Source organism: Eschrichtius robustus, chromosome 10 (assembly GCF_028021215.1).
Source record: "Eschrichtius robustus isolate mEscRob2 chromosome 10, mEscRob2.pri, whole genome shotgun sequence".
Lineage (NCBI taxonomy): Eukaryota > Metazoa > Chordata > Mammalia > Artiodactyla > Eschrichtiidae > Eschrichtius > Eschrichtius robustus.
Window position 1 is genome coordinate 48,893,575 of NC_090833.1, and position 13,088 is coordinate 48,906,662.

At 37.4% G+C, this 13,088-nt stretch overlaps 1 protein-coding gene across 18 annotated transcripts in view; it reads left to right on the forward strand.

The window, feature by feature from the left end:
- The window catches only part of TRPM3 (transient receptor potential cation channel subfamily M member 3), an 829,755-nt gene that overhangs the window by 600,604 nt on the left and 216,063 nt on the right, over window positions 1-13,088 (forward strand). The gene's annotated exons all lie outside the window — the stretch shown is intronic.

The window sequence follows — 13,088 nt, forward strand, 5'->3', positions numbered from 1 at the left end:
ACTGATACATAAAATGAGGACTTCCCTCACCCCAGGTCTCCAGCTTCTTTATTTGAGTGCCCTTCACCTAGGACAGGAGGCTACAGAGGGAGATTCTTTCCATTCAAACTTGTGGCTTCCCTGGTTGGCCTTTCTTTTGCTAAATGCTTGGGTGAGGAGTGAGCATAGTTGGGATCTTTATTTCCCGCTCTGGAACTACTCAGAAGCCCTTGACCAAACTCAGCAGGTTGTCAACCTCTCTTTCCTGTTCTGATGTCCGAAGCCACACACTGACCAATCAATCAACAGTTTTGCCAGAGATAATTTGGTCCTATTTCTTCCGAGTCACTGTCTTATTTCCAGGGTCTCTTTTTCGTTTGTTTAAAACCACAAACAGGTCATTCCGCACCTCCCTTCTAGGGTTTTTCTCTCCTGCTAACAACCAGGCTTTTTCCCCTATGTAATACTTTCCAAAATTCCACTGGTATGGGTTAAACTATGTACACAGATTGCCATGCATTATTTACTTCTTTTGTCCCCAATAATTTTAGCAATTAATTATTTATCAATGCTTCTCTATATCACATCAATACAATCCTCCATTCCCAATCAAGACCTGCCATAGAGTAATAAATGTGTTTCGCAGTTCTTTCTAAGTAACATGAAGTCTGTCTGAGTTAAAAAAAAAAAAAAAAAAAAATTTTTTTTTTTAATCAACGAGGTTGAGAAGTAACTGGTCCTAAACTGCTTCTTCTATTGTGTTGCAGTATAATGAAACCATCTTATTTCAGTGCAACACAATATGTGCAATTTTTTAAAATGCAATGCAAAATACTTTGAATTTAAAAATCAAAGATCATGAAATGGAAGCAGTAAATAAACACTCTTTGAATCCTTCAGAACTTTATTTAAATGATAAATAACTTTATTTTAAGTGACAAGAAATGTCCATAACTCTGCTACCAAATTACATGTAGAAACACGAATTTATCCAGAATATGTAGAATAAGGAATGAGATAGTTTTATCAGTGTAATATTCTCTTAACTAAAATGTACTTGCTGTTTTGTATCATACAAAAATTGAATATCTCAAGCAGCAATTCCCAAAGTGTTATGTTGGCAGAACTGACTGGAAAAGTAATACTAATTTTTTCAAAGTATCTGGGACTAGTCTTTGATGGAACGTATTTGGGTTAATATTTGCCTTAGATTCCAAGTTGGCTTTTACGTATATATCAATTGCGAACTAGAACAAATACAGTTCTTAAAGAATTAGAATATGCTAAAATGCCCCCTAATACCAAGAGCATCTAATAGTTCATTTTATTAACAAATGAATTAACTATTTAAAATGTCGTGATGATTCAGAAGTCATTTTTAAATGTTCATAGTTTCAGCATCTCTCTTGTAAACCTGAGTTGTTATTATTCAATTTTGGAACTTTCTCATGCAGATGAACTATGAATAAATGAAAGCTGATTATTTCTTTATTCAAGATAGAGTAACCATATAATTACCTCAGTTGCCTAATCATTTGCAGAGAATGCTGGCCTACTGCCTTTCTGTGTCATTTTGTTTGTCTTCTAATTCTGTATGATTGTGGAAGACAATACTTATATTGTACTTACTTGCCTTGCTGGGTTGGGAGAATCACCCCTAATTCATTTTCCTCCAATCCTAGCTTTTTTTCTCTGGTTTCACCTCCACATGTGCTCCTCTTTTTCACTCTTCTTTTCTTTCTCCCTGTATTTCTTACCTGTTCTGTGCCAATAGGAACTTACATATGCCTATGCCAACGGGACTTACTTACATTGTCTGACTTCCCAATAAAAAACTAGTCTTGATCCCAGTTCAGGGGGCAGAAAAAGCCACTTATAAGTTCAATAAAATGTGCACGTTCATTGTCCCTGCTCACAGGGGTCTAATAAAGGCAAGCCATGGCTCACAAAGATCCATGTGAACTTGTGGAGAGACCGAGAAAAGGAAGTAAAATTGGCAGGTTGTAGAGAGCACAGGAAAAACAATTGTATTTTCATTTTTTAGTAAATCTTTGACCAAGATCTATTGAATTTCAACCACTCTGGCATGTTTTTCCCCCAAAATTGGGAAACCAGAATACACATAGGACTTCTCAGGCTCTTATATAATAAGAGTTTGTTTTTCAAGTTGTAAATTATTTGGAGCAAAAGCGCTGTTTTTTTGTGAGGTTTTTTTAATTTAATTTTTTTTTTTTTAATCTGTGTACTGGCCTATTTAGGTGATTCGCTTTCCAATCGTGATTTTCTCTTTCCTATAGATTCTTTCCTCTTTTCTATTTATTTATTTATTTATTTATTTATTTTGCTGCACCGTGCGGCTTATGGGATCTTAGTTCTCTGTCCAGGGATCGAACCCAGGCCCTCGGCAGTGAAAGCGAAGAGTCCTAACCACTGGACCGCCAGGGAATTCCCAAAAGTGCTGTTTTTGGTATACAGGATTTATGACATAGTTTGAGGGACATTTAAATATGTGTTTATTATTCTAATGTATAATTTAAATGATAATTTAAAAGGAATATGATGTTAGGCTGTCATAAAAAGAAGTATTTGAATGAAATATGTAGTCACTGGTGAAAATCTCCCTAAAATTCATTAAAACAGAAGTGCTGTCTGGTAAGCTTCTTAAGTAGTTACAATAATTTTCATAGCTAGCTTGATTTAATACCTTCTATCCTTTTTCTTCCATTTTATATAAACAAACACACATGTAATAAACATCAAAAAGGAAACCTTATAGGATCAGACATCAGGTAGCAGAGAAAAACAACCAACATATTATTAAAAATCCTGATCACTTCAGAATTCTATCAAAATGCAATCATTTGAAAAAATAGGATTGTTGCATTTTTGGTCAAGTCTATGTCTATGTTCCAGAATAAGATTGAAGTGGCACAAAATAAATGTCAAGGAAAATCTAGGAAATTTACTTGAAATAAATAAAAAAATAAGGATAAAAGAAAGGCTTTTATATCTTATGCCAGATATTTTATTACAGTAGATTTATATCCAAACCAATAGAAAATATAGATCATTTTATTTCTGTGGGGCTGGCTCTCAGATGAGCACTTTTAGAAGCTGAAAATTCAAGTACTACTAGAGTTATTTTATTGATAGAAGTAGTAGACATCACAGTTGCTATTCATCTTAGAATTTGAATACACCTTTGGAATGGCACTATAAAGGCAAATACTAGCCCTAAAAATAAAGAAGAAAGATAAATTTGTCCTAGGGTGTGCTTCTAGATATTCTGAAAAATTTACTTCCCTTCAAGTCTGATCTCTTAACTAGACTTTAAAGATATAAGGCATGTATCTTTGGATTCTGAGTTCAACTTAGAGCCACACACATAGTAGGTACTCAGTAAATATTGAGGAGATGGATTGGCCATGATGAAATTCAGGCTTCAGGGAAAATAAACATTATGGAAAAAATATAATGATAAATTTTATCTGGTTCACAACTTTACCACAACTTAATCTCTACTCATATTACAGAGCTTGATCATACTATAGTAGCTATAGTCGAGGGATTTTTTTAACCAAGTATCTGAATATAAAACTATTTTTTTATGTAGCAGCTCAGGTTAGGAGGTGGATGGTGAAGCCTCTACACGTTGGGGATGGAGACAAAGAAATGTGGAATGAGAAGAGGCTCTTCTGTAACCTCTTTGAAAGATGCATGATCCTCCCAACTGAGTGATAGAACTAGCCTTGATTCTTTAAATTTAAATACCTTCAACTCTGTTTAACCAAATCTTTCAATTAATAGATAAAAACAACAGACTTTGGTGAAGAATAATGCTATGAATACTGAGACAGTAACAATCTTTTGCCCTGCCATTAGACCTGAAAATGAATATTGTCCAGCTCTTAAGGTTAACTCCACCTCTGTGATGTCTCCATATTATTCCTACTGCTCTTCTCTTCTATGGCAACCCATAATCCTATACTTCCATCAAACTAAGCTCAAGGCTCCCTTCCACCAAGACGGCTTCCCTGGCTTCACCCACAATATCATATGCCTGATTATAGTTCTCCCACAACTGTCTTTTTCCCCAACTTAATTAAAAACTCCTCAAAAATAGGGATTAAATTGTTTTCTTTGTTTGATGGTAACCACTAACATAATACTTTGCATGAACATAAGGCATTGACATGTCACTTAAACTCTATAAGATTTGATTTCTTCATCTCTAAGTTGACTATAAAACATTTGCTCTATTTTATACAACTTCGATGAGCATAATCATAATAGTAATTGTAATTTATTGAGCTCTTATTTGAGGAAGCTCTCTGTGATTGCATATATTAGCCTGCTGAGATATGTTTTATTCCATAAAAAAAAAAACTAAGCCAAGATCCACTGTCTCCAAAGCCCATACTCTTAACTAGTATTGGGTTGGCCAAAAAGTCCATTCGGGTTATCCCATAAGATCTTATGGGAAAACCCGAATGGACTTTTTGGCCAACCCAATAGTATGCCAAGTGATATATAAGAAAATATTTAATGATATTATGTTTTTATTGTTAGTTGAGATACTGGCAGATATCTTATGCCTGTAAATTGAACTCAAAAGTAGACTCAATGAGAGTGATCTGAGCCCTTTTCTTTGTCGCTAAATACTCTTGATCTGGAATGATGATTATGAAAGTGTCACCAGTGTTAAGTCAAGAAAGAAATTCCAGTGAATTGTGATTTGTATACTACTCATTTCAGACTTAGATTCTTGCTTTAGAAAACAATCTGACCAGAATTGTTTCAAGTAATTGAACAGTTCCTGAAGCCTTTATGGTTTGTCTTTTCCCAAATTTAGATTAACAAAACACATGCCAAATGACAAATCTAGACATGATCACAAGAAAAAGCACTTTTCATTTTAGCCTGAGGATGAAAACACAAGGTAGATTTCCAAAGCATCATCTTATGTGGTTATTAAATTATCTTGACATTCAATATCTTCTGTCTTCCCTAAGCTACATATATATTCTCAGACTATTATAACCTTTAAGAGTTGTTACATTTAATTGGCAAGTGTTCTTTTGAAAAATCAAGTTTAATAATGCAATTGATAATTCTAGTGTAGTTTTCAACTCAATACATTTTTCATTTACTTCAAATGCAAGCCAAATGTGACTTCATATTGTAAGCTCAGAAAACCTCCCAGGAGTGTTCTTACATGGAGTTCATTAGACTTCTATGACTAGGTTAGATAAGATATATTCAGAGGATGTGAGAGGAGAAGTTGAGACAAGGAGACCCACCCAAGTCTTTACAGTCATGAAGGAGCCAATGCTAGCTAATCCTGGACCACACTCAGGTTCAGGGCTACATTCAGTTGCATGGGTAATACAGTTTCAGTAAACACAGTGTTGAGTTTGGATTTGGACATGTTGATTTCAAAGTTCCTTTGAAATATCTATGTGAAAATGTCCAGCAGGACAGTGAGAAAGATCTGGTTACCCACTTAGATTCAGAAGGTGTCTGCATATAGATGATAATTAAAGCCACTGCAGTGGATGGATCACTACATACAGCAGAGTATGTAGAGTGATGAAAAGGAGGGCCTGATGATATCCCGGATCCTGGTGATAGCCAATATTTAACGGTTGAGCAGAGGAAAAGCAGCCTGCAAAGGAGAGCAGAGGAAAAGCAGCCTGCGAAGGAGAACAGAGGAAGGGCTAAGAGGGAGGAGCAAAACCAGGGAGTGTTTTAGAAGCCAAGGGAAGAGTGTGTTTTAGAAGGACTGAGTGAAGGGCAATGCCAAGTACAACTGAGAGTCTAAGGAAGATAAGGACTTGGAAGTGTTCATCCAGTTGATCAAGACAGACATGATTGGTATCACTGGTCAGAGCTGTTTCAGAAGCATGATGGAGGATCAAGCCATATTTCAATGGGTTGAGGAGGAAAAAAAAGAAGTAGAGATGGCAAGTAGAAACTACCTTTTAGAGGTTTGTCTGGGATGAGGAGAAGGGACATGAGTAGCCAAAGGGAGCCATAATTTGAGGGTTTTTTTCTTCAAGATGGGAGAGACCTGAGTTTGTTTATATGTTTATGGTAGAAATGGAGTTAGGGATGGAGAGGAGATAATTAATGAAATAAGTCCTAGAGTGCCCCTGAGGTGCTGGGGTCCAGAGCTAAAGGGGAGATTAACCATCTGTACCCTTGTAACCGAAGGAGACGAGGAAAGAATACGTAGGCAGAGAGTTGATGGCAGGATTTTGAAGTTTAGCTGGAGGTTTATCATTTATCACTGAAATGATAATAACAACAATGATAATATCAACACAATTGTAGAGTTTAATAAGTATCAGCATCCATCTAAGCACTTTACACAGATAGTCATTTAATCCTCATAATGGCACTCAGAAGTTGCTATTTTTAGTATCACTTGTGATCCTTCCCATTTTACTGATGGTGAAACTAAACACAGTGAGATTAAGTAACTTGCCCAATGTTACATAACTAATAAATTATGTAGCTGGGATGTAAACCTAGGCCATCCAATTCCCCAGATCATATTCTTACCTATTATGCAATATTACTTCTTCACATAAGAGCAACTCTCATTTTTTTGAGTTCATATGTGGATCACTTCATGAGTTCTATATCTCATTGAATCCTAAAAATGACCCAGTGAGGTAGTTATAATCATTATTAATCTCCATTTACAAATGAAGACACTGAGACCAGAAGGTAAATAACCTGCCGTGGGTCATCCGGCTGGCAAATGTGTAAACACAGGAGTCAGATCATCTACCAAATGAGGAGAGATAGTGTTTGGGGTCAGACGTATGAGGAGCGTGGAGGATGGTAGTCATAGCCCCAGTGTAGAACAGGAACCAGAACTGATCAGAGCCCAGGGATGGAATGCCAGGCAGCTTAGAGGACTAGAGTGAGGCAGGATGGAGATCATGAAATTATGATGCATCAGTGAATCCAGAGTAGAGGGAAGAGAATACATTTTGAAGTCTCAAAGAAAACGATAATAATGCACTATTATATTAGTTATCTATCACCATATAACAGATTACCCCAAAACTTAACGACTTAAAACATTCATTATCTCACCGTTTCTGCGGATCAGGAATTTGTGAGTGGCCTGGCTGGGTAATTCTGGCTTGGGGTCTCTCGTAAGGTCACAGTCAGGATGTCAGTTGGGACCGCATCATCTGAAGGATTGAATGGGGTTACAGTACCCTCTTCCAAGATGACTCACTCGCATGGCTATTGGGAGGAGTTTTCGCCATGTGGATCTCTCCAGGAGGCTGCCTTATTAACATGGCAACTGGCTCCCCCCAGAGTAGGTGATCCAAGAGAGAGCGAAGAGGGAACCCTCTTATGACCTAGTTTTGGAAGCCACACACCATCACTTCTGTTTTATTCTGCTTAGAAGTGTGTCACTGAATCCAGCCAGACTAAGGGAAGATTTTCGAAGAATTTCTGAACAAATTTTAAAATCACCCCACTGATACATGGTGATTTCTAAAGCAAGTAACCCCTTTCAGAACTCAAGGCCTTTTCCCACAACCAGTAGGCCCTGTATCTGAATGGTACACAGTCCACCTCAGGACAGGGCAGAGGGAGGCGAGCCTATTCGAGCAGAAAGCCTGAAATGTGGACGGTGCAACTCTGCAGCCCGTGAGGTGAAGAACACATTTTCAAAGTGCTGCAAAAAGATGCAGTTGTTTTCCCGTGGATTTTAGTGGGAGTCACGCGGCTCAAGTATCTGGGCATTCTTTAGAGATGGATCCCTGGGTTTGCTGGTTTCTTGTTTGGATTGCTGAGCTGAGAGTCAGCATCTGGGTTTCAATATGACCCTGCTTCATACCTAGACTTGGCAGCTGAGCTGCCTAAATAGGAAACAACAAGCCAGTGTTCCCTCTAGCTCAGGCCTTGCTATGATTCTGAGGATACACAGTGCCTTTCTTTTTTTAATTTCATTCTCTCAGTCCCCTTGTTTCTTTACCTCAGACACAGGTTGTTTCCCACTTCTCTGCAGTATACCCTTATCCCTCCCAGAAACGCATGCCTGATCTGAAGAGTACCTTGCCGCTCCTTTTGTGTCTCTCTCACCAAAGCACAAACCCCGTTTTGCTGCCTGCTGGTGCCTTTCCTGACCTCTTGTCTACTATACAGTTCTGGAGAACTCATCTGGAAATAATCTGATCAGCTGTCAGCAGGATTTTAATGCCCGGCTGAGTCACTGACAAAAATGTCCAGCAGCAAAACCAACCATAATATCCTTTATAAATTTAAAATCAGGCTGGGTCCTCTGTCTTTCCTCTAAATGTCTCCTGCCCTGTAAAGGAATTTAAGGTCTACATGCAATTTATAGGAAACAGTGAGGTTAGTGGGGCAGATCTGGTCAAGACGCTTTACTTCTCTGAGCCTCTATAGTTGTGTCTTTGAAATAAGCATGAAATGGATTAATCCATGTAAAAGTGGCTATCACAGTGCCTGGCATACAATAAGTAGTCAAAGAATGCTAATCTTCTTCCTGCCTAAATTATAATCATGGTGCTATTAGGAGGGAAAGAATGCCTCAGTGGGCTACACATCCCCTACCCTGGTATTGCCTGGGGCAGGTTGACACACACCTCACCAGGTAATAACGTCTGGGATTGCAGAGGACCTGTGATTGATGACTCAGAAACCTGATTTAACTCAATTCAATTCTGTTCAGGAAAGGAGTCACAGATACCCAAACTGCCCTTGCGTTGTGGAAAGCACCACAAAATGGAAGAGACCCCAAGATATGAGCGAACTACTTTTTTTGTGGCCAGCATGCCCAGAAGGTCATTGTTCTATACTAACTTGGAAAAGGCAAATGTATTTTTTAATACAGACTGTTCATACTCAATTTTAGAGGTAGAAAGCCTTCAGAATTTATAGTCAAATCCTCTACCTTACAGATGAGAAAACCACCATCCAAAAAGTTTCTTTCGATTAATATATTTTGAATATTTATTTGAGATATTACTTAGATGCAAGATTATATGTCTCCTCGAGCCAGTCCAATACTTATCACATACATTTCCTAGAGAAATTCTGAATGGGTGTGTGAACGAATGAATGAATAAATTTGAAGACTTGCCCAAGTTCACAAAAGTAATTAGGGGAACTAGAACTTGAAGTCCCATCTCCTGACTTCCTACTAAGTACTCCTGGGTGAGACCAGAACATGCATGAAAATAGCTAGGAAAACTCCAGCAGGTGTCCTAGATCAGCTCCCAAATGATTGATTTCAGCCCATCCAAGTAAAATAAATGCAGCACGCTGCACCAACACACGAACGATGTTCAGTTTCTCCACAGTGTCTCTAGATCGGTTCTCTCCTGGCAATGATAATGGCCCTACAAATATCTTATATAAAGGCCCTCCACCTCATTAACTTCTTGAACAGCTTCTATTACATTCCCTCTTTGTTGCAAAGTCAAGGTACACAGAGGCCTTAGAACCAGAGCTTTACCAATCAGCCAATACAAAATGTGTACAATAGATTAATGAGTGAAATACTAAGTATCTAAAATCCATTTCTAAGCAGATTTCCCTTCTAGGTATAGATACCAAGGTAGTTACCAATCATGAAAGATCACTTGATATGTAGTCCTTTCAGACACAATTCAGTCTTTCTCGACCCAGATTCCTCATTTGAGCTACAAAACACAGAAAACTATTTGAATGACTCTCTTCTCAGTTCTCTCAAGGATGGTACATAACGTGGACCATCCTATATTCTTAGGAGAGAAGGTGATCCATTACATACAACGAATACTGCAGAGCATTAGGGCTTGGTTCTCCCAGGAAACACTGGCTGAGAAACGTGCTAATCTGTATACCTACAGGTCACAATTGTTCTAGCTATGCACACATGCGCATGCACACACACACACACACACACACATACACACATTTCCAAAAAAGTCCTTTTTATGTTATGCTCTTAACAATAAAAGTTTTGCATTACCTCCAAAATTTTGTCAGAAGGAAAAATTCATTTGTATTCATGTGATACAAAGGCATTATTTTTTTCTATTTGAAAAACTTAACAGAAGATCAGCAAATCTTTTGTAGATATGCAAATTGTAAATTGAACAAAAATAGACTGCTGGTATGTTTGTTATGAAGAATATTAAGTGGATTTTGTAGACAAGTTAGACCAAAATGCATTCCTCTGAAGTATTTGGGAAGTTATTTCCAACTTTGCAGTTAATCAACAAATATTTCCAGAAAATCACCGTCTTAAATGACCTAGGAGGACATGCAAAAAAAACCACTTTGCGTATTTTGGCAACTGATAAATTTGTTTTCTCTACTCATATTGATTGATTTAAATCCCTGTGTAAAACAAAAGTGACTGATTTGTCTCCCGTCGTTTCATTTTGGTCACTAGTTTGCAACTGGAAAATCAGTTTATAGTTGTTAAGATAAAGCAGGACTTGAGAAGAAATTCACATTTGTAGATTGCCTACTAGGAGCCAGGCATGGTGCCAGGTACTTTGCACATATAATCTCATCTAACCCCCATGAGGTAAGTGGTTTTATCATTTCCCTTTTACAGATTAAAAATGTGAGACTCAGATTCACACAGCCATTGACAGAACTGGGATTCAAAGAGATTTCCATGCCTCAAACGTTCATGATTGTTCCAGGATTCAGCATACCTTCCTCCAATGATGACTGGAAAATAATTTAGGACATTTAACTTATTTTTTGGATTTATGTCCTCCATTATTCGGCAGAAAAAATCCCTGCCAAAATATAACTACCTTTAACTTACTTTAACATAAGATCCAAAGAAATGGGGAGCAGTAAGATGAAGAAATTAAAATTCATGAGTGACACTGTAAACTTGATCCTCTTATCATGACTAATTCAAATGTACAGTATTTCCCAAAGAGCTGGTGCACCATGTTTCACAAGAAAAGAAGGTCAAAACTCAGAAGGCTGAAGCACCAATGTCCTTAGAATCCTGTGGTGGGGGAAACAGATATATAGAGTATAGTCAGATGATTTAATTATGTTCTTTTATTCTCAGATTGTGGTGATTAAGTCAGATTGACCCAGAATCATTTTCACTCCTTTATTTGTTTGAAAACGTCACTTTCACTGGTGGGCTTTAATTAAGCTCCCAAGAATTAGAAAGCGTGCCCCGTATCTCAGCTAGAACAAGTGTCTGGAGTTCTCCATCACAAATAGTTTAACCTCTAGAAAATCCACTGTCCCATGACCCTCACAGAACTGCTTTGGGGTTCCCTCCTTCTTGGCATGGAGCCTTGGGGAACTGCCGTTAGGAAAGAGAAAACAGTAACCCAAAGCTTTTTCTTTTGTCCAAAAGTACAGTGCAGAGGTACTTTAAGAATAGGAGAAAGTCTTTCTGCTAAGCCTTTTTCAACAAAGCATTAACATTTATTAACTTGCACTCCGTTATAGAATGAATGTTTTATGATCAAAAATGCGTAAGAGCAAAATGGGAATTTTAACCACAAGCGACCTACTCTTCCAGTGATAAAGAACTCAGGATGGGGTTAGCCAACCACTGTCTCTGTAGTTCAGGGGGGACTCTCGTTCACTCATCTAGACAAAGGAGTAATTGAATACTGCTCCATGTGATTACTGGAAACAATAATCACAAATTTATAGGCTTACTTTATAAATGAGAGCCATCTAGAATAAGCTGTGAATTAATGTTATATTAGTGGTATATTAACAAATAGGGGCATTTATTAAAAGGTCTGAAAGATATTTCAAAAGCTCAGAATTACCCATTTTAAATTTAGATTAGATCAATTCCCAAACAATTCAGATAAGAGGGGGTTTTTATTTTTCAACTTTTAATAAAAGCATGTCTGTCTCAAGTCTTTTGAATTAATCCATTCACTATTCATTGAGTAGATGCTGTTTGCCAGGCATACAGAAATGTGGGGTTTTGAATCAGCATCAAGGTGTAAAGTTTGACTTTTATGAGATCTTTTCTACTGACGCTGTCTTTACTGAATCACTTTGTAATTCCTTTAGCAAACTACTCAATCTTACTACAGCTTTGCCTGATGAGTTATTACTTACTTAAAATGAACAAGTGCCTCTCAACTCTATAATTAATGTATACACTGCATAAAGGCCCAGAAATAAAAGTCCCTTAGCATTTATTTCTGTCTTGTCAATTTCAGTGGTACACTACAGAGATAACTGTATGGAGACCGTGTAACAGTGAGTTTGTTAAATGTTCCTTTTCATAGTCTTGAGTGAAATTTCTGCCTAAATATTTTAGGAGTAGATTTCCAACACATCATCTTGTTTCCATTGTGTCTAAGCAGTTTGGGAAAGGAGGAATGAATAAGCATAGATTTTGGAATCAGGCAGACCTGGTTGTGATTTCTGGTGCTGAGCGTGGTAAACTCTTGTAAAACCTACTTAATCTCCATCTCTGTTCCTTCATCTACAAAATAAACATAACAGCATCTACCTTGCAGGATTATTGCAAGGAGTATAGATAATGTATATAAAGCAACTAGCGCACAATAGGCTTTGTTTTTCTTTTCAGATCAAAAGTCTGAAAGACCATACGAAGAATTGTTCTGTTTCAGGTAGTCTGATTCACCATGAAATTAAAATAACACAACAAAAATTTAAGACAGAGATGAACATTGTGAGCCTGATTTTTATTTATCTCCTGATACAGTTATTTTACATTCAGCATTTCCACTTAAGGTGTCTAATAAGACACCTTAAGGTGTCTTAAGGTCTGTTTAAATAACAGACCTTCAGATTGCTGAATGGGCTTGACAAAGAAGATCACCCCTGACCCCATTCTCCACCCTCCACTCCCCACCCTCCACTGTACTCCAGAATCATGATTGCTCTTCTCTGCCTATTAGAGTATGGACATGATGGAGAGGAGAAAGAAAGAAACAAAATAGCTAAATTTAAAAATTATTTTTGGTTCATCAGCATGTGAACAATCAACTTCAAAATGAAACAGACATTCACTTGCCAGTTTTTGAGTACAGTGAAAGCACAAACTCTCATTTCTGTATGAATCCAGAAAATGAATGGAACACTTACTGTAA